Below are 24051 nucleotides of genomic sequence, written 5' to 3'. Positions count from 1 at the left end.
AGTGTCCAGCATCTCGGGATGTCCTCCTGATGTAAAAAGTGCTATATAAACTCAAATTATTCTTGTTGTTGGATTTATAGTTACCTCTTCATTTTCATCCATGTTAAGTGGATTACTTGAATGCATCTCAGACCAGAAGATGATTACATTTTGAACAGTCATCTGACAAATTTTCATGTATAGGAAAGTTATTATGTAACATAAAGGTAGTTAGATAGGTATCACATCCTGCTGTGTGAATGTCTCAAGCTGCCAATTTGGCATTTATCCAGGCACGGTCTGCCTTTACTCCTACACACAACCACATTACAGAGTTCATTACTTAAAACCATGCAGAACATCACGACATAAAGAAAAGCTGTTTTTGTCCCTTTTTTTCCAGTCTGATACACAGAGGTAACTAAACATTACAGCTTTCATGTTGCACAGGGCAATTTCAGGATGGTCACCACTTGCCGAGTTTAAAAAAATCCACAATTCTCCACAATATTAAAAATGTAAGATATAATATTTTTATTAAGGGGAATTTCGGGTTTCAGATGTCCTAATATATCGACAGAGTGGAACTGGATAGCAAGACTGTTTTGGAATTCTGATTGATTTTGTTTTCTTTCCTACATTGGTGTCTCTTGAGTCAGTTGCAGTGAGTCCACTAAATAGGCTGAGATTACATCAGTCAGCACAAACCTGGGACCTTCATGTTGCTCATTATCCTTCAACTTTGTGATTTTATCCATTGAGCCGTCAGAAAGAACTCGAAATTATAACCGTTTTGTTTTCAGGTATTTCAACAGCAGTTTGATTTCGAAAGTATGCCACACTAATTCATATTTCATCTTCCTTTCCTTAAAAGAAATGAATGATCCCCAAATGGAAAACTACATCAGGCATTTGATTGATTATAATGGATGCCACACTTAACAAGAAGCAATTGCAGGGCCTTCCAATTGTCATTGCACCTCTGCTACTGTTTTGTTCACAGTTCCTTCCAAAATTATTGCATATCAATGAAAACAAGTTATTAATACACAGGAATGAAAATGTCTGAGCTATGTCAGAGGCTGTTTACCTTTTGATTCTTCATTTGTACATTTCCTTGATGGTTCAAATAAAATGAGCAATTGCAATGGGGATTTGCAAACCCTTAGCCTCACCACTTGGTGGCTCTTTATAAATGAAAATACAGTATAAACTAAATGCACAGATAATGGACTTCATATAAACCATTCTGAGCAAAGCAGTGCATTATTTTGTACTAAAATGCTCTTTGCCTGTCACAAACTTAATTAGAAAAACCTTTTTCTTGTTATAGGGTGAAATGTAACCTGATAGTACTGAGAATGGAATTACATAATTGGGGATCATGTTAAAGCACTTATGGCTTAATATTCACATAACATAACGTGCTCTGATGCAGCTTATTGAAAATGTAAGTACTGAGATTATCTAATATTTTATAATATTCTTAGACAAAAAACACAATTATAAACATGTCCATTTTTGTCAATCGCCATTAATTTGTTAAACTATTCTGGTACAACATTTTAGTATGTAATGTGCTCGCTCTTAAATACGTAACCACACACGCACACACACATAATGAAATGGTTTTATAAAACCTTTAACCATTTGATGTATTTCTTAAGAAAATCTGTCAAACATCACACATACCTATTACTGGTTTGTAGTTGGGCAATGTTTAAAAATTACTGTTAACCACAAAAAGTATAAATAGGAAAACAGGGAAAAAAAACTGCCAACTGTCAGTGTCATATCATTATTGAGCCTTTTATTAGATTAGATTTAAAATATAATGACCTCCTTCAAGAAGCATTAGTTATACAAAATGGCCTGCATATTAGATTTGTTTCTGATATATTGTGGAATAGGAAAGATTCACACACTTGTAGTACATATATACTACCAGCAGAGAACGGTATGCACCACAATTTTTTTTTAATGAATCTGAATGAATTCTTAGACTGACCTCTGAGGGGCAGAAATGTAAAAATATTACTCTCCTCAAGCAGCTCCATTTTAGTTCTGGCTTCTTTTACCAGAAAAAAATAATATCAGAAGCAGATACATAATACACCTAGCTGTGCATTTTGCGGGCTTTTCACTACACATTACAGTATATCCTATGAAGCGCTTTGAGACGTCTCATAGAAGTACTAAGGCGCTATTTCAAATGCAAGGATTATTATTACTATTTGAGTTTCATGATTTTGCAGAATTTTAGAAAACAACAAACAGAATGTCAGTGTGGAACTGTCATCTACAGAATGCACAGTCTTTAGCTGATATTTCTTGGCCTGCTTTAAGATACTATTAATTAATTACTTCTTCAAAACCCATTCATTTATTTTCTTCTTTATATTTTTATATTTTCAATGCAAGAATATTCATTGGAACACTGTGGAGGACCAACTGTACTATAAAACCTCTTTAGTGAAACATGTTATTAGAGCCTTTTGGTGTGTTGTGATTTCCTTTAAAATTACAGGTGTAAAACAAGACGCAATAAAACTTAGATTTTTTTTACCAACTCTCTCATTAGAGTGCAATCCTATATAAATTCCCAGATTCCTGAGTAAACCTATTGTTTCACTCTGATGATGTAACATGACCCCTTAAGTCTTATTTACATTTCCCCTACACTTTCTCTTGTATTCATGTAATTTCACTGAATATTCCAATCTTATACTTTCATTTGTCATTGTTAACACCAATATACTGTTGCACGTTTAATTTATGTAGTCATAGGTGTTGTCAGAAGCACTTCAATAAGTTGCACAAAAATAAATGTAACTTTACAGCTGTATAAACCTTTGCAAAGCAACGCCTAAACTCCATAACCAATCAATCATTAAAGTGTAGATGTCTCCGTCTTATTCAAGGTTTGAAAATAGATTGACCCAAAAAACCATTGCTCCTAGTGTAAGATTGCTGAATTATAAATTAAAAAGTCTAGCTGCAATACTTTGGATTGTTTTTCAATCCCAGTAACTTTGACACAGTTACTCACAAATGAATCCTTTCTGGTTGTGTGGCTCAGTACCCCAATAACCACTGTGTTTACTCAATAAGCCGCCAACGACTTCTCCCTATCTTGATCACTGTCAAGTGACTTCTCCTGGAAGTGACATGACTTGGACATCAGTGAATGCAGGAGCTGTTATGCTCCTTGAAGCTAAGTGTTCTGTTGACACTGACTGTTCAGACCCCATGTGAAATGGATGCTCAGGCAAAGAACCAAAGGACTGCTGTCATCAGCGCAAACTGAATTGAGGATGAATGACTGTGAGAAGGGAGGCTAAGAAAAGTAATGCAAGGAAATTTTAGGAAGGGGATTTATACAAGCAAAATAATAACTGTTTCACCCGACACAAAATATAGCTTCCAACTTTGTACTTTATTTCAAAAGGAATTAAAACATTTCTTCTTTCTTTCATTGTTTGCATTGTTTATTATGACAAATCTTATAGAAACTCATATTAAAAAAAAGATTGTTGTAGTTGGAAGCTTACACTTTCCTGTCAATTGAAAAGCCCCTTATTCCAATAGAGCCATCATAGAGAACATAGCAAATTAATTGAGTCATGCACAGAATTTTCAAAGAATTATTTAGTTTATATTGGAAACACAGATGTGCAATATTTAGCAATTACTTTTTGCACAGAACAGATGGACTGTCACAGAACAAGATAGTCGTGAATGCTGTTTCTATAAATTATAAATAATTAAATCCACGTATAAACACTACAACTATCAATTGAAGGTGGATTGTGCCAATGTATGCCAGAAAAAATCAAAGAACTCCAAATAATGAAAGCATTTCAATAAATACTGCCTTTCATATTCTCTTTGTATGTCTGAGGAATGATGGCGGGACAGGTAAAAAAAAAGTATCTTACTCCTTAAAGGACACAGAAATACTATGTCAATACTGTAATATGACATAGGTGATGCAAATCTATGTGTCTTTGGTGAAAAAGGAACTACTAGCTATCACTTTTATCCAAGTCACAAGACATTTACGATACATTTCACTTTTTGTCATTTCTTTTATTGTCCTTTCCCACTTAATGCAATTTTTTTAGAAAAAAAGATTATTTTCAATAGAAATGTAATTCTAGTAATAGTGACCCTACTTTATTACCAGACCCCATCAACGCTCAATTTGTGCACAGATGTTTCAATTGAAATAGCAGTTCCTTTTTAACTACATTTCATTTGAATTAACACCTCGAATTGTTTTGCCGTATGTACTGTTCAGATACTAATGTTCAAATGTTAAATGACAATTTAATAAGAAAAAAAATAACTCATCATTTTATGCCGCATTATGTTGAAACATCTCGAAGCACTTCACAGATAATTACTTTCAAATGCAGTGATTATTTTTCCAGGCAAAGTCCGCCAAACAGCTGTGATATGACTGACCATAAATCTAGAGGATTGTTGGCCAGGAAACCAGGTGATTTCTTATTGAATAGTATCATAGGAATACTACTGTGATCCATCTGTCTGCTGAAGAAGCAGACAGATGGACCACAAGTGATGCAAAGATATCCATTTTGTTACAGAAAATGACTAAATGACATATTTTTACATAAATTAGTTAATAGACTCAGCAATCGCCAAGATATATTTCCTTCATAAACATTTGAAACTCAAGTGTAATTCAAGGTGCTGCCATAGCCAGGCAAGTTTGACTTTGACTATATTGGTAGTTATATGTCAATTGCTTTCTTAGAAAAAAATTATTTTGTGCTTAAATAATGATTGATTGCAGATTGATTGCAGATTCAATGCAAAAAAGGCCACATATTAATAATTTAGTTCAATTAAATGTTCAGGACACCACATGCTTATCAAATAAAAACATAACACAAAAACAAAAGTGTATCAACTTTGCTTCTACATTACCATCAAACATCTAAATGGTTAACGTAGGTGACTCATGCATATTTCTTTTGTAGTTAATATGTATACAGTTCTACTGCACTCTTTAAATTGAGCTTTTGACAGTACTTGATGGTTATAATGCACTAAAACTCTGTTCAGCTGGATTAATTGGGAAAGGGGGAGAGACGATCCAATCTGGCAAAGTGCAATTTCCAGCTAAACGTAAGTAATTGTTTGAATCTCTCGAGCAGAAGATAGTGAATAAGCTATCTCCTACTCCTACTTGTGGGATTCAAATTGAGTGAAATTCCATGTAATTTTATTTTTAAAAATTTGGCTTGGGGCTGGTCTGGTTAGATACGAATTCTGGATATCCAGAATCTGGTAAATCAGGGGCTTACCGTAATAACATTCCCGTGATTGATTTAGTGCCTATTACTGTTTAAATGTTTCAAATTGCTTCATGGGTAATTGCTGTTAAGTATAGTGACTGTGTAGTTGAAGGTAAACACAGCAGCCAATTTTCACACAGCAGGGGCCTTAAACAGTCATGAAGTGAATGAGTAATCTACCTGGAGGATTGTTGGCCAGGCTAGATATTAGCCAAGTCCTGTGCTGTCTAAGCTATAGCTGTGGAGTTCTTAAATCCAGGAGATTTTCGTAGATGTCTTGCTCTGAACCACTCTCATGATTTTGCAAAGTGTTCATTTGCAGGAAAAGGGAATTGACGAAACAGAATCTCCCACGCTGCAGCCAGAAGATACTTATCAGACAAACGGACTCAATATTTAGGGTTCCAGGCTTTCAATTGTAACGGAATCTGATTTCAGTAGTTCTTTAGCTTTACAGTAGTTCTTAAGCTTTACCTGGAGCTTTAACTTAATTTGGGTACTTTAAATACATTTGAAATAGCTGCATAACCTGTGTATAAAAAATGTGCAAATGTATTGTATGAATTGTGTTATCATGGTTCTGAACCTCAGCCCTTTGTCCGATGAAAATTATTGGATCTGTATTGATTACATATAGTTTGGAGCTATTACCATGCTTCCTCCTGAATTCCAACTGAGTCTAAAGTGTGTAGGATGTGAAGCTACCTCATGAAAACAATGTTTTACAAGGATATCATTTACCTTTCATGCAAAACATATAATCTGGTCTCTTCTTCGGTAGTTTGCTTCTTACACAAAGAAACACATGGCGCAGCACAATATCAATGCACAAGCTTAAGCCTCAGACCAAAGATTCACGTCTGGCTCTAGTACACTCACTTGCACATTCCCTGTGTTGCTGCAAAGCTTGAAAAGAGAAGAGCAATAGAATAAGCAACGGTGAGAAATAGCCAGCAAGTAAGTGTAATTAAAGAGGAATTTATAAATTTTATCCTTTTCTCTTTCCCCCCACCCACCGCTCTCTCCACGCACACTTGGCATTAGTGAATGATATTTTGCAGAGAAGTCATTTGATTTGGCTGGATCACAGGCATCTCCCACTAATCATCTGCCTCTCTACTCCACCTCTCCAGATAACCTAGACTGGTAGCGAGCACAATTTCCTGGAGCAATGGACAACGGCACTCCACCCACCAACTTCTACATTAGGGATCCATTAATGGATCTTGGAGCAAGTGACTTATTTTTCCCCTATGGCTGCAAACATAGCGTCACAGGTTTATTTCTTCTAAACTGTTTGTCACTTTTTTTTGCGGCACAATCATTTTGTTTTAGTAGTGGGCTTCACTGGAACATGAAAGATTTATAGTGGACCAGTCAGTGCACTGGAATGGGAGTAATGTACCTTTATAAAGTCATTTGTGTTAGAAATCATAGATGTAATGTTTTGCAGAAAGTTAAATCATTTTAAATTGAGATTTTTAAGCCAGCTTTTGTCTTCATCAGCTTGAAGGATGTCAGAGCTGGGAAATTGATCACTTTTTTTCCCACTTGTCAAAAACTGTCAGCATCAAACACTTCAAGTTCAGGAATAGCATGTCTAGATGCAGAATAAGCATCTTATGTTATACTTCAGTAACATGCCTTACCGTCAATCTTAGAAGAGCAAACTTGCACCATCTTTGAAAATATTTTTAATATCCCAAGTAACTGAGCCAACTCCAATTAAAGTGGACAGTTTTGTGTTATATCAAATGCAAAGATTATTATATTATTATTAAAAGTTGCAGCTCAGATAAATAAAAAATTCTCATTTTTTCAGTCTGACAAGGTCTCAGAGATAAAGGATCAAGGTACTAATTCACTTCACCACCTAGTTCGCCCCCTCCCCCAATAACATTAAATCTAAACAGTCAATTCCATAGCCTTAGTTAAAGAACATATTTTTGATATTTTTTAAGTTTTATGCATGTAATATTGTCGATATACCGATAAGAATAGCTTGACAGCTACTGTAATCACAGATGTTACTTTTCTAATGAAAAGAGATTGTAAATGCAATGTAAATCTTTTATTTCTTAAGGTATTTTTTCCTATTATCAGTTTTTCTGCTCCCCGCCTGAAGGTTTTTGACTCATTTTTCTCCCTTCTCCTGGGTTAGGAACATAGGAGTAGGCAGTAAGTGCATCAAGGGATGCTCTCAAATATCTTCAACTGCTGGAGACATCACAACTAAGCTTACCCTGCTCACACCCAAGAATCCAAACTTTACAGCGATGCTGCTGAATAGCAGTCAGGAGCAGGAACCCTCTCTAACTGAAAATAAAAAATAACTGGAGGTAATCAGTTCCACAGATATCTCGAGGCGTTAAAGTAGACGACTGCAATATATTTTGAATTTAGCATTATGAGGAAGGAGAGAGGGTAAAGAGTATTTATGGTGGTGTGTTTCGGAGAAAAGATCACAAGGAAAATTACACCAGCAGTAATTTCCATTTGGACAATAAACACAAGGCATATGTAACAGTGAGAAATGATCAATGTGTTTGTATATATCAGGCTAAATTGCTGCTAAATTTTACTTCATGTCGACCAGCCACATGAAAATCTGTTGATGAAGAGCCAACATAAAGGTGTTGCAAGGAATTTAAATGCAGTGAAGCTATCGTGATATAGGAAACTCATCAATATTTGGTGCATTAAACCACATTATTAGTTACATCGATCAGTTGCTTTTCTCTCTAAAATCCCAATTCTTTTCAGTCAACTCCCATCATTCATTTTTTATGGTAATAATATCTTGCCATTGATTAGTTGTTATATATTACTAATGAAACATACCATGTACTAATTACTTTGAGTTTCTCATAGAATTGAATAGGTGGATCAGCATTTCATGTATGTCCCTGTGGAGTAAGATATTATTTCAGTTATGGAAAAGCTTAATCTTTTAATGTGTCCATGTGGTGGAAAGATTATGTACATTACAGCAGATAGTTTAAATCCATTCATAGTTGTTATAGGAAATCCTATATACTTCATTATCTCTTTCCTCTACACATCATAAAAATGTTTGAATTTCAAAGTATTCATTCAACATTTCCATTTCTGTTTTAGTTTAGTTCCAGAATTTGCAGAAAAAGTAACATAGAAACGAAAAGTAAAAGCATGCAAATTGAACAATTAATGCAGTTCAGTTGATCTGGGAATACTATTAGTTTAGCATTTTCTCTGGTACTTTACAACTTTACTGTAATAATAATAATAATAATCCTTGCATTTGATATAGCGCTTTTCACGTCGGGAGGATGTCCCAAAGCGCTTCACAGAACACACTGTAAAGTGAATTGACTGTATATTTGTGGGCGAACGCGGCAGCCAATTGCGCACAGCAATGACCCACAAACAGTCGTGGATTGAAAATGACCAATTTATTATTGTTTTCTTTTGGAGGGATTATTATTAGGTGTGTGGAGTAAGGAAACTTGCCCAAGGTTTCGCCCTGCCTGGAATTGAACTCAGGTCTCTCACTTGCAAAGTGAGTGCTCTAACCACTGAGCTACAGGACTCCACATGTCTTTGCAAGTAAGTCTTTTGTTACTCAGCCATCCTATAGTTGATGAAACAAGTGTGGGTTTTCATATTCTTATCTTAATGGGCAAAGTAATGAAAATCTCTACAAAAGTGCAAATAGTGACCTACTTATTTCATAGGGATTGGATGGAGAGGTGGCTTATCATTAATGTTGTACTGTGGAAAACAGGCTCACATCAGAGCTACCCTGTTATTGTTCCATTGTTAGGAAAATTGAAGGAGATGATGAGAGTACAGCAATGATCAGAAGTGCATTTAATGGAAGTGGTTTATTTCAAACAGATCGCCCTGCGCACTGCAGAGATGGCTGGCCACATGCTCAGCTCTAGAAATCCAGGTGATTCCTTTCAAAGGAGAAATAAGACCATATCTAAAATGAATTATCCAACAAAGCCTCCAATACTGTGATTGAACATGAAACATTCACACTACCAGGGAATGATGCAATATTAAACTTCAGGTTAAGAAGTCCATTGCTGCTTGACGTCTAATAGGGTTTCACAACGAGTCCCCATACTTATCTTTATTTCAGGTGTCTATTCCTCTGGGAACTCATTTCTGAAATCGTCTGTGCATCAAATGGAAAATTACATTCTAAACTTTGCAATGATGGCATTCATTTTCATCTGGGATACTATGGAGCATATTGTAACAACATTGTCTGAAATGGTAGAATGCAGAGAGAGAAAGTGGTTGAGACAAAAAAAATTCCTTGATATGAACTGCTTTTGAAAACAACTGATATAAGCGACCAATTAAGTCTATTGTAAACATTTGGCAGATATAAAACCTATAAAGCAAAGGCAATGAATTCAGTTATGTGTGTATGTGTGTATATTGGATACGTGTAATTCAAAGCGTTCTTTGGTCACCTATGCTATCGACAGGTGAATGCATTATTCTTCTTCAAACAACAACAGAAATGTAATTCTTCCCCATATTATTGTAGAAATTACCCGGCCAAACCTTCCTGTGGGATTGTATTGTATATGTACACAATACAATTGAGTTTATGAGTGGTAGTGTTCATGGAAGGCCATTGATGGATTAAAGAGGGCGCCACATAATCAGTGGTGTAATGCAATAGAGCTGAATTATGATGTGGATTGATACACACAGTCCTGTGAGAAACACTGTAAAAAGAAACTCTGAGGCTATTGTGCATGTTGAAAGTCTGTTACATACTGCTTTTGCGAGTGCAGGATTTCATTACAAAAAATAAATGCTGAGGTCAGAATCAGCCTCGTTTCATTCACCAAAGGTCTGACCGTTCCTAACATACTCTACAGGAGTGTTCCCCACACCCTCTCTCCTCCTCCCTACCAACAAAATCACTATCCTGACAGGCGCAGATTTTTAACTGCAGAACTGTCAGTACAGTTGTTAGTGTGACACCTGATATCTTTTCTATTGTCCTTGCACCTTAATAGAAATAATTGGAAACACAGTATAACTCTACATCTGTTTTAGGAGGGGATTGTTATACATTTTGGAATGCAATTCTGCACCCACCAAAGCAGAATGTAACAGACACTCAGAAGGTGCATCAGCCTCAGCATTTTGTACATTTCTTTTGTGTATTGCATTAAAATACTTCTGGTTTCTCCCAGTTTGTGCATGTAAATGAAATGTATTTCAGTTATTAGGCTGCTGACTTGCCCCACATCTAGGTATAAGGCATTCAATGCGGATGCTTATGGATTGTGATTCTCATATCTGTTGTTGCCTCTGGTGCCTGAGGGAATAGGCAGCAGCTGCTGTCTCAGCAGCATCCTCAGTTCTTCTAGACTGGGGAAGCAACCATCTCGTGTCTGTTTTGTGCGAGGTCATCTATTTGTTTCACTCTCTGCAGGCACCAAAGGATTTTTTCTTCCCAGAATTGAAAAGGGGTTTCCAAACACTACTGGTGCCACTTTCTGATGAATGACAAGTCATTTTTGTACATGCTTTGGCTTCTTTCAAGAAAAGCACCTCGCATCCTCACCGCTATAAAAGGTTCATTGAGCTTCAAGTGACATCCTGCACTTGCCCACCAGGTATTCTTCACTGCTATCTGAAAACATTCTTTCTTCACAATGATGGTGGTCAATCCAATGGTACATTCAGGACTTGTTACAGCAGATATGATACTGTCAGACTCCCCAAAGCATTCTCTATGGTGATGTACATGAACTCGTTCAAACTACTATCACTTAGAGAGATGCTGTCTATTCTGCCTTCAGTTCATTTACCAGAAAAGCACAAGAGTAATAGCTGTTTTGGCAAAAACATAAGCTCACAATTTTTACGAACGCAAGTCAACCTTTAATCAAAAACCAGTACATTCTGAAACTACTTTCTGCCAAAATAGCTACTAATTTTTAATCTCAGACAGTTTTAATCGCAGCACACCATCCTAATAAAATGTTTATTGCTAAAGTTTGTATCCTTTTCTCATGAAATTTATATCACCCATCACAATCTGGAATCTGTGCCCTCTTGTTCGGCTGTTTTGTATCTGAAGCTGATGTACAGTAATGGATTTACATTCTCTTTCTCATTTAACGTATAAAACAGTTTGGTGCTGTGATGGGAGGGTTTGTATGCTGGAAGAATGGGATTGGGCTGAAGGGACTCATCCAAACTAACCTTGTGATCGTATACTCCTCTATAAGGTCCCCTCTAATAGAATCTCTACGCAGTATAGTTATGATTCAGTAGAATGGGAACTGAAGTGACAGCCTTTTGTTAACTGATTCTCTGAAATAATACATCTGACTATGCCAGTTAAGGTCAAAGCAAATATTTTTGAAGAAGCAAGCTATTTATAGCTTTAAAAACATTTAGGCACAAAATCTAAGAAATAAAATGAGGCAGATTTATAAATGTTTACTCTGTGAATAGAGTTATTCACTAGTAAAAATTTGAGAAATCATTTATGTGTAGTATGGACATATATCGACACGTACAATTTGAGGTATATATTAATTGTTTCCTGTTAATCTGTACATATTCACTGCTTCTATTAAGGTACAGAGATATAATTTATGCTGTGTTATTTAAGATGCCTACTTATGTCATATTAAGTAGAATAACAATTCACAATTTAATGGAGAATTCTTGCTGGCTTTCACTGCCACACTCTGTCAAAAACTGCCTAATGCACTATTGTATCCTGTCTTACATCAATGGGTCTTCTTGCTCCTCTACTGTCATTAAAGATAATAGAGTTGCACCATCGAAATTGCTAATTTCTCGTCCTTCGGTAGACAGTGACTAGGAACTATTATATTAAGTGCAACTGGTTTTCCAGTTTATAAATGAATTGACAAGGTTCTTTTTGGCGGGGGTGGGGGAAAGAAAATTGCGCTATTACCTAATAACTATCACTCAGAGGAATCATGGATTTGGATAAGATGGATAAGATAATATTTATGAGACTATATATGCACACTGTTTATCATGTAACTTTCCGTTTGATATTACTCTGCTATTTATCTCAGAATTAGAAAAAAGCTAATTTTATTGAAGACACATTATAGTGTACTATACAATAGGTTCCAAAAGAGCAGGCTTTAATTACTGTAATATAGTTGGTGAGATAATTACTCACATTACAACCCTAACAAACTAAAATTAAAAAATTCAACTTGTGAAATGTCCTCTGAAAAGAATAGCAACACTGTTTCTTAATCACCTGTTTTCTTTGAAAAAAACCTACAGGTTCATTATTACACATCCATATACCTTCAATATTTTAACTTTGCTGTATTAAAAATTAAATCAAATAGCCACTAGGGACACTTGCAGTAACTACCTTCTGAAGTCAGTATCTCCTCTGACAGAATTATAAGAAGATATTAGACATTTTTAGAAACCATCAGAAACCTCTCCAGAATTTAGCAGGGTGAACCTGCCAAGGAGAAAATGTACATTCCATTTACAGACAGGACATTTATCTACGTCTGGTTTGGATACTCTAAAGCATTAGTTTTCCTACGTGTCAGTCACCCAGTTGACAAAAACAAATTGCTGACATCCGGAAAGAACAGCCCAGAGCTTCATTAAGTAATAATTCAGAGGTTTCCAGTTTTCAGCGTGGTTTAAAATGTCATCCATGGATTTCAAGAAGCAATAGTTTCCTTCCATAAATATTCTATGATACTATGAAAATAGTCAGCAATTAATGTCATAAATTAGTGGACAGACCCAATTAAAAGTAGACCCATGCCATTTTGGAGTCCTGTAGCTTATTGGTTAGAGCACTCACCTTGCAAGCGAGATGACCTGGGTTCGATTCCTGGGCAGGGTGAAACGTTAGGCAAGTTTTCTCCACATGCCTGTTTACCTAACAGTAATTAGGAACCCAGTTTTTCATTGTTTGGCAGATCGCTTTTCCAGGGTAATAACATTTTAATAAATGTTAAATAATAATTTAGTCACTTAATCCACGACTGTTTGTCAGACACTGCTGTGAGCAATTGGCTGCTGCATTTCGCCCACAGAATATTATAGTCAATTCACTTTACAGTATAATCTGTGAAGCGCTTTGAGATGCTTCGAAGATGTGATAAGGCGCTATATCAAATGCAAGGATTATTATTATTATTGTTCTATAAATAATAAAATGATCTGCTCATGGGTCATTTGTACACGTGGTTCAGAACTCTCATTAACACTGGAACTGGCACTGCGATCCCTCTAATATCTCCCTCAAATAGTCTTATTTATTTATTTCATCCAATCTTATTCAAGCCTGGACAGGAAGTATTGACAGCCTCCTTGACTGTAGAGGGGATCATAACTGACATCCACAGAGGAGGAATCAGCAGGCAGTGAGCAGCACTTGCCTGACTTTTATTTTTTCTCCACCCGGAGGCTCCAAGTCAAATGTAAAATCTTAACTATAGTCTGATTCAGGACAGATCAGGAAACCACTCTGTGGTTGCCTGGTCATCATGGTTTAGTGCTGAGTGAGAGGTGCCTTCACCCGGTGGGCTTTTTTTTTCTTTAATATTCTAACCTAAAAATAAAATTAATTTTGAATAGACAGAGAGCGCATGACAAGAAAATTGTGGAGAGCCTGCTGGGACCTTCTGGAACCCACTGAACAAATCAGTTTGATTCCCGATTTTTAACTGCTGCCATAAGGGAACAAAAAAAATAATGGTGAAACACAACAGCACCTGGGGATGACTTTGAATCTGATCAAAATACAGGAGAAAAAACCTAATTGATTTAATAAGGATCGTGACAGATCCAGGTCACCAAATTTGTATGGACCAAAACCAGTGTTGGTTTGAGTGAAAAGCTCAGTTTAGGTATTTCAAATAAAAAATTTGCATGAATCTTTCAATGTACATTTGTGTCAGTCGTGGCTTCAGCGTGCTACAGTGAGCTTGTTACAGACCAGTGCTGAGTGCAGAATTTGAATACAGTGGTGAGTAATGATGAGCTTTCTAGGGATTTTATTTGACAGCTTTGGATGGCCTAGAATTCAACTATTCACAGCTGAGGAACAATCCCAGTAAGATAGAGAACTGCAAGACTGAGTAATGAATGCAGAGATACTGCCTCTGACTGGACTGTCAGGGAATATATGGTTATATGTTTGAAAAAATTGCAATCTATGATTGACACTGGTGATGATTGTCACTTGTATAACAGATACAGCCAATCCTTTTTTCTTAGCTCTTCTTCTTCTTCTTCTTCTTCTTCTTTTTCTTCTACTTCTTCTTCTTCTTCTTATTATTATTATTATTTCATCTTCATGGGTGGAAGAAATCCAGTTTGCAATTGCTGTGGTTTTAGTCGCCAAAAAATAATCTCATCAGTTGAATTTCCCTGCTGAATTTTTGAATGTACAAATAGGTGATCCGGATCTGGCACTACCTTTGTTAAATCAATTCCTTTTTTGTCCTCTTGTATTTTGATTAGATTCAAAATTGCCCTCAGGTACCTCTGTGATTCACCGTTAGTTTTGTGTTCTCTTATTCACTGTTAGTGCTTTCAAGCACTATGTCCTGAAACTCTGGAACACTCTCCCTCAATCCCTCCGCCTTGCCCCCTCTCTTCCCTTTTTCAAGCCTCGCCTGAAAACTTTCCTCTCCTTCCTCTTCGACCGTGCTGAAACTGGCCAGACACCCCCCCCAGCCCCGCCCCCCCCCCCAGCTCAAGCTCCGCCACAGTTAAACAAATGATTGTCAACTTTTTTTGATTGTCCCACCAGTAGCTATAAGAGATGCCAGCCCCTGTCTGAGTCTAGAGTCTAGAGACTCAAGTTAGGTGTCCTCTTTTGAAATTAATAGTGTTTTTCAAGTCAGGATGTCTCAAAGTGTTTCACTACAAGTGTATTTTGTCGACAAATGTAGCCAAAATGCTCACCAATCTACATAATCCAATGTTTTATTGGACTAGGGAAAAGCGGGCATATTATATTCATGTTAAATAGTACTGTTTAGTGTAGGAACTTTATTGCTTAGATGACATAAACCACGGCATGTCTGGAGAGCCAAGTGCTACAAAATATATTTTTCAACATATTCTATATAAATGAACTGTGAAATGAGATGGACAGAGAAAGTGACAAGATAATTGCTGAGAGCCTTCTGGAACCTACTTAACAAATCAGTTTGATGCCTAATTTTATTTTGCACTGCTGCCGTAAGAGAACAAAACAATGACAGTGAAATACAATGGCATCTGGGAACAGATTTCAATCCGAACAAAATTCAGACAGAAACATAAAGAGGGAAAAAATAATTGATTTAATGAGGGTAGTGGCAGATCCAGGTCACCAAGTGGCATGGACCAAACCAGGGTTGGTTTAAGTGAAAAGCTCATTTAGGCACTTCAAAAGAAATTCTCATGAGTCTTTCTCTGTACATTTATGTCAATAGTGGCTCAATGTGCTGCACTGGGCTTGTTATGAACAATGCTGAGTACAGTTTGAAGGTGGCATTGATGAGCTAGCTTTCTGTCGATTTTGTGTTGCATCTTTGGAGACTAAAGATGTGCAAATATATCTATTCTGTGAACCACTTTGAGATGTCTCAAAGACGTGATAAGGTGCTATATCAAATGCAAGGATTATTATTATGTGGAAAGCTGGAGAATAGCCTCAGTAACACAGGTTGTTTAAAAAGGAATTGGACGAATATTTCAGACACAATATAAAAATCTATGAAGAAAGAGTGGGGAATTTGGATTACTTTATGTAACTAGAGTGGAGAAGCCATTAAAGGGTTCAATGCCATTTGCCATTTCTATGACCCAGAAGAAAATAACATACTGATGTATTATTTTTTAAAAATGATACGGTATAGGGCTCTATCATGTCACAACATCTGAAGTGCTTTTCACAAGTCTCTTATTTTGAAGCGCAGTTCTGTAGGTATATACTCCTCCACATTAATGACTTATGTGCTGCAAAATTCTGAAAGGGTCTTGAGTGCGATTGTCTGAAGTGATTAAATTGGTCCAAATCTGTTTTATTTTTAACTTTGAAAATGGAATTAACAACCAACAGCAATTTGAATTTGATGATAGCTATTAAAATGACATTCAATTCTAATTAGACAAACAGGAGGACAATTCAGGAAAGGTTTTGCAGGATTGAAAAATGTGGCAGGTGGAATTTCTATGAGTACTCACCATTAGTGCTGAGGGAACAGCACCAGGAGTTGTTAACAGAAATTCAAATTAAATTTATCAAGCTGGTTAAAATGTCAATTCATACACACACAAAAATCAATCCTCATTACTTGTCTCCTTGTCACTTGGTGCTCCTTTAATAGATCAAAGGATGATAATTCTCTAACATGAGATTACTGGCAATTATTTCAAATGAAGTATCACGGTAAGGGTCAATACTTGTGGCCAATTATTAGTGGTGTTATTTCCAATTGAAAATAGATGGCACATGTGTAAACTTAGATCATTCACATTAGTTTACATAAATGCAGATTGTGGCCAAATTCCAGTTGGGAATGAAATTAAAGCCATTTTTCTTATGTTGTTTTCCACATTTTTTTAAACAAGTTACATCAGCAATTACAATCTGATTAAGTTGCAAATACAATATAAAATTACATTTGTATAGCGCCTGCCACGTCGGGAGGATGTCCCAAGGTGCCGGAATTTAGTTAATTACAGAAAAGTTCAAGGAATTTAGTTAATTACAGAAACTTCTCAATGAAGATGATTCTTTAATTACACAATGCTGATGCCTACAATTTAAATCTGTACATGCACGTCCTCCAAGGCAAATACTGTACAATTATTTCCAGCCAAACTGAGTAGCTAAATAGGGTTTATTTTTCCAACTGGCATTCTTTGTTACCTACAGACTTAATTTAATTTCAGTTAAGGTTGTTAAGCTTCTTTCATAGTACTGGCAGAGAGCTTCTTAGCAACAATAAAAACTGTGAGGTGACTTATATTCAGAAAATATTAAACGTGTCCCATTTGAATCCTCAAATATTCCTAGGGGGACATGCATAGTGGAATATGTAGGAGTTATTTGAATTAGTTCGGGAGCACTTGAATAGAGTTTTAAGTATGCACAGCCTTGATGTTGTATAAGATTTACTGATTTTCACTGGCGTGTGGAGATACCACCCATTCAAAGAACGAGAAAGACCCTTACATTATCTTTGTTGTCATTATCTCTTTATTAGTTTTACACGATCATGTCAGGATGTGTTACCATCTCTAGCTGGTTCTACAAGTCCATTTAAAAAATAACATTTAAATGGAAATCCAACTTAGCTGTTAAGGGAGGGGCAGCTATATTCGTGTTAGCTAGTACCCGACAGCACAAGGACATTATTTCGCCCACAAAATATACAGTCAATTTCTTTTACAGTATATTCTGTGAAGCGCTTTAAGGCGCTACATCAAATGCAAGGATTATTATCATTGTTTTGATAACACACCAGACTGTCTGACACTGGCACAAATGCTCCACACATGATTACTATTTAGTAGTGCTATTTATAGTTGTAAAGGGTGATCAATTGGTCTTATAATGTATTGGAACAGCAGGGGTAACTGCTGGATGCTGAGCACAGACACTTGGCCAGGTGTGCTATCACAGAAGCTGTGCCAGAAGCCTGTGAGGTTCCTGCTGAGAGCTCACAGACTGTGGTGTGTTTACTTTGCTTGGCTGATGATTCAGAAAGATAAGAAGAATAGTTCACAGATGGTGCAAATAAAAATGCCTGAAAATGAGAACTGAAGGCTGCACGGCACATATTACGGTCCAGTTAATTCCCCGCACAAGTTCACTCACCTGGGCCTTGTACAGCTGAGGGTAAAAAGAAAGCAAAACTGCAGGTGCCGGAATTTTAAAACAAAAAACTGAATGCTGGAAATACACAACAGGTAAATCAAAATCCAGGAGTGAACCATATCTTGATATTATGTTCTCCTTGGTATCGATTTCTTGGTGTATAAAGTATAGTGCACAAGTAGAACTGAAACAATGACTTGAAAGAGTCTCTACGTATAGGATGAAAGATGTAACAAAATAAAATAAACACATAAGAAGAAATTAAAATAGTACAGATAGTGCATTAAAATAGTGCAGCATATGCACATAAACATACACAATCTGTGTTTGTTTCCTTGTATCTCTAATCCAATATTTGTTGCCAGCAGTACGCAAGTTCAATTTGTAAAATACCATTTTAGTACAAAATAGCCTGTTAAAATATGCAATCAATTCACTTTACAGTGTGTTCTGTGAAGCCCTTTAAGACGTCTCGAAGAGGTGATAAGGCGCTGTATCAAATCCAACAATTATTATTATTATTATTATTGTTATTATTATTATTATCAGGAATTCATTAGAAAATCTTGGAACAGTGAAAAGCTTGAAGTTAGGACAATAAAGGATAAAAAATTCTGTTAAAAAAGTTAAGACTGGCAATTTCGAACAGAAACCAGAAATTGAGTAAAACCATCATTGGATCAGTTTAGATCAGGAACATAGTGTGACTGCAAAGAGTTGACATAGCTAAACCATACAAAATGTTTGAAACCATACACTTGATTGAAGCCAAGCAATACTAGGCTCAGGTGAATGAATATATTATGAATATCTAAAACGTTTAATGTTTAAATTCACAAAATTCTGCTTTTCTAAGAAATAATAGGTGAAAAAATTAGGATTGAGGAGTCCATTGGCACATGTGTGAACAGTGATTTTATTCCTGTTGTTCATCAGGACTACATCGCGAATACTCACATCAGGAGAGGTGAAGTGGCACTGAGAGAAGAACAGTGATGCAAATAAAGTAATAATAGTGAAAGTAACAGGATGATGCAAACACCAAGGTCTATATTGACATGTTGGGAAAAGGAACGCACCACAGGGTGCAGTTTCTATGGGCCAAATCAATCTGTTTGACTGTTCATCTTTTCAAGGGTGAAGCCATAATACAACAAAAGGGGACTAAGGGTATTAGTTTTTATAACCTGATGTGTTTTGACAAGATTTATATGTCACAGTGCCTATCGAGCGTCGAGTTCATACATTCGCAACCTTGTAAGTTTTGAATGTGCTGGGAGTGTTTTAGACAGTGTGGTAAATCAATGTAATCATCAATACTGATTGTACACATGCATACCAGAGAACCGTGGTACATTTGATTGAGGACATTGGGACCTAACTGATGGTTTAATTCAGAAATTCTGTCAATATTTGCTTGCACGTATCAGACAGACTTCTCCCTCCTCCCTGGGTTTCGACTACTGTTACTGTAAAATCAATGTTTAAATGAACCGGCGTTTGAAAGCTGTGATTCAGATATATAAGACGGAAGATAATTAAATTTTAAAAGCTAAAAATTGATGGTTTGGAGATTAAATACAGTCTTACTTCTATTTAAACATGATTCATAGGATTGAAATCTTAAAAAAGCAGTCCTGTGAGATGATGTTTTAAAATCAACTGGACTGTCTCTCAAAGCACTGCCAGTGGCTTTGGATAAAAATAGCGATCTATAGAGATCAAAATAGAGACTGAAAATGCTTGAATTCTACAAAAGGTAAATCAATATCTCAAAGAGAAAGAAAGAAAATATTTTAGGTCGATTCTTTTATTTCAGATCCCCAGCATCCACACTTCTTTAAATTTGCTTTTGTTTTGCCTATAGATAGAATACAGTCACTGTACTTTTATAATATATCCTTTGAAGCACTTTGAGATCTCATCGTGGTACAAAAGTGGCTATATCAAATTATTATTACACAATTATTGTAAAATTATGGTTCCTTGTTATTCTAGGAATCCAAACTGAAATCTCTTTATCTAACTAATGAAAGGTGCATTTCTACAACAGGACATGAAGACACGGATAGTTTAATTTTCCGTTCAGATAAATATCACAACGTTAGCTTGGATGAAGAAGGCCCTCTGGCCCATTTCATCTCACCCTACTGGAATACACATCCTACTGTCTTCCTAATACATTATCAAGATTTTTTAAAAATGAATCCAGTATCCTGCCTCAACCACCCTTCCTGGTAACCTGATACAGTCATTAATTACCTTCTGGGTAATTTACGGGTGTCTAACCTGAAATTGCCCTTTGCAATGATAAAACTGAATCAACTCGACAGTCTCTTGAATAAAACCTTTTTATTCTGCTATCTCAGAACATCTAAAAGTATTGTTCTGGGTTTCCTCATACACACGTTCATAACATCCAGGCTTGACTATTGCTTGTTGGCCTCCGCAACTCCTCCTTTCCATAGGCTGCAGATCATCCAGAACTCTCCAGCCCATGACCTCTCTGGCACCAGGCTCTGTGAGCCTATCACCCCCATCCTCACCCAACTCCACTGGCTTCCCATCACACGGAGGATACAGTTTGAGATACTGGCCCTCACCTTCAAAGTCCTCCATGGCTTTGCTCCCCCTTAACTCTGCGACCTCCTAACCCCTTACCAACCTGCCTGCTCCCTCTGCTCAGCAGGCTCTGGCCTGCTTCACGTCCCCCACCACGCCCGCCCCACCATTGGGCCTTCAGGCCTTCTGCCACCACCCTCTGGAACATTCTGCAGTTCCTCCCCCTCTTCCTTGCCTCCTTCAAGACCCGTCTCAAGACCCTCCTGTTTGCCTTCCATCCGCCCCAGGAACTTCTGTTTTTATTTCAGATTTTCAGCATCTGCAGCATTCTGCCTTAAGCATTATACAGTTTAATTACGATTTCTTAAGATCTGTACCCCACTGATGTAGCAATATAGCTCAGCATCCTTTTAGCTTTGTTTATTCTTGCCTCATACTGTTTTGACATGGTGAGTATTGCATTAACTGTCTCAGCTTCCTATATCAGATAAGAACATCAGTTTGACTGTGTAGGTTCTCATAGTTGAATAAATGTTTCCCCTCAGATTGTAGGTTTGCACATAAAGAATGACCATGTAGGAGAGGAAGGTACCTTACGCCCATAATGTCCCAACTCAGGTATGGGCCAGTGCCTTCAGAAAAGGAAGGGAGAAAATTGCATGGGAGTAAATATAAATAACTTATTTTAGTGCTCATGAAACTGTCTCTTCAGTTGTCTCAAAGAATTAATGAGCACGATAGAATGCTGCAATAAAATATACATAGAGAAACATTACAAGAGTGACAATCCTTTTCCAATGAGACATTTCCCAGGTAATATCAGATTTCTGTAGCAAAATGGACTTAACCTGATGAGGTGATACATATATTTATATATATGTGTGCGTGTGTATATATGCTTCTCTAAATCACTGAACTGGGTGGCAAGGTTTGCTTCAAAAATGCAGTGAGCCTAATTTTGGTTTCTTCTAGCGAGTTTAATTAGATGTATTAATTTCAAGATTATGTTAATCCCCCAGAACTGACAAATCAAAAGTGAGAGATTTAAGGTTATCTGCACTTTGTCATCAGAGTTATCAAATAGTAAGGTACCATTTAGTTTACAGCCTGATATTCAATTAGTTTTTCACATCATTAAAAGTGATTTAACTAGTCATTTTAGCAATTCAATATTTATAACTCCACTGAGCTGAAATTCAGAGTCGTGCACAGCTGCCAGAGCACATCCTTTCTGCATTAAAAAAATTCATTTGGTTAAGAAACAAAATCAGTTTTTACATTCTTTACTTTTAAAAACATCAGTTTATACAGTATTAATGTTTTTAGTCTCCCTCTTACTCACTTTATCTAATAGTTTGATTCATGACAATTTTTCCTCTATGATATACTAAGTTTGACAGCTCTGTTAATGTAAATTTCAAAAGGTTAATTACTTAGTTTGCTGCATTAATTTTGACAGGAAATATGATTGAATTGAAGAAGAATTAAGGTACAGTTAATGTGCTTAAATAATAAAGATCTCGATTTTAAGTCTATTGATAATACGCTGATGTTAATACAATGTAATGCCATTTAGTGCACAAAAGCCATGTGACATGCTTCCTTATTGTTTACAACAACAACAATAATTTGCATTTATATAGTGCTCTTCATGAGGGGTAGAGTCCCAGAGTGGTTGTTTAATATGATGTCTTTCACCCCGGGAGGGTGTCTCAAAGGGCTTCACAGGATTTATTGTAAAGTGCAGTGTCTGTGTATTTTGAAGGCAAACCACGGCAGGTAACTTTGCACACAGAAACAGCCATGAATTAATGACCAATTTTATCTAGGTGACTGTGGGCCAGAACATCGGGAGACCAGGATTGTGTTCATACTGAGATGAGAGACTTTGAACATTATCAGGGGCAAATCTGAACTGTCAAACCTGTCACGTACAAAAACTTGATTTTGCCGGTGAGTGGAAAGCATGAAAATATTAAATTATTCAGTATTGTATGCTTACTCTATTGAACTCCTAACTCATGACCCTTTTTTCGAATGGCAGCATGAGATCTTAGTTGAATCACAACTAAAATTTAATTCTCTCCAACTACAGTACATATTTGCCCCTCGTAATTTCTAAATTAAATTTCTCATCCTTTACATTGGAATGTTTCTTCAGCTGTCATTGTTTGTGGTCTGATGGTCTGGCTATTAGTGGCTAATTCTTATTATTAAATTTACGTTATGTATAAAGAAAAATAAAAGTATGAATGATGATACTGAGCTTTATGCTGTGAAATTCAAGCTTCCTTTTTTCCTAAACTCAGCAGTTTTAGTGGATTTTAGTGAAGCAAATGCACCATGAAGCTGATATCCCATTGGAATCATTACATATGCATTATTACAGTAGGACGTACTTCCATGTCTGCTTGAATCTGATTGAGAAAAACACATTTCTCAGCAAACACATCTTTGTGGTCAGCAGAAGTTCCACAACATTAATTGTGTTCGCAGAAAACGTTCTGTAGAAATTTGTAAATGTTAGTTTAACGTGAAACTTTGTTGTAAAATTATATGACATTCACATGATTGGCTGGAATCTTTACCAGGACAAAATGGGCTGTCAAATCAGCAGACAAGAACTACAAGTTACAAATCTTCTTTGCTTCTGGTAAAAATTTCAGCCTAATCACAGTGCTAGTCAGTCGAGTAGGTTCAGAGGCCAACTATCATCTACCAGAGAACAAGGCAGTCAGATCACCCAGTCATTGCTATTGAATTTGTCGTTTCAGGTACTGTTGCCTTCGGGGAAGGGATGAAAACCCATTTCATAAGGTTACCGAAATGGGATACAATCTACAGCAACAACAGCATAATCTTGTTCATATTACAGAAATACCATGAAAGGCAAACCTGCCATTGAACCCAGTTATTTAAGCTACCACAGCTAATGTGGAAGAGGTGTCAATTATCAGGCTCAAATACATGTAACTTGCCCATGACCTGTTTTCCAATTCATTACAAACTGACTGACAGTCTGTTCTGTCTCTGACAGAGGTTAAGCCTTTTATGTGAGATTATTTGGGGATGTCTCAATCTGAAATTGCCCTCGTATCTTCCATTCCTAGCACTTGTACTCAGTCATGTTTCTCCAAGCATAAGGATGCACTGTGTGGTAAATTGAAATGTCATACTGGTTCAGCGGTCCATGTTGATACTGAAATGAGAGGCTTTGAACATTATCAGGGGCAGATCTGAATTGTATCTAACCTGAGATAGGAAAACTTGATATTGCCGGTAGGTGGAAAGCGTGAAAATATTGAATTATTCAGCGCTCTA

The sequence above is a fragment of the Callorhinchus milii genome, unplaced genomic scaffold (assembly GCF_018977255.1).
Source record: "Callorhinchus milii isolate IMCB2004 unplaced genomic scaffold, IMCB_Cmil_1.0 Scaffold7, whole genome shotgun sequence".
In the NCBI taxonomy this organism is placed as follows: Eukaryota; Metazoa; Chordata; class Chondrichthyes; order Chimaeriformes; family Callorhinchidae; genus Callorhinchus; species Callorhinchus milii.
Note: the sequence above shows the minus strand (reverse complement) of the source record.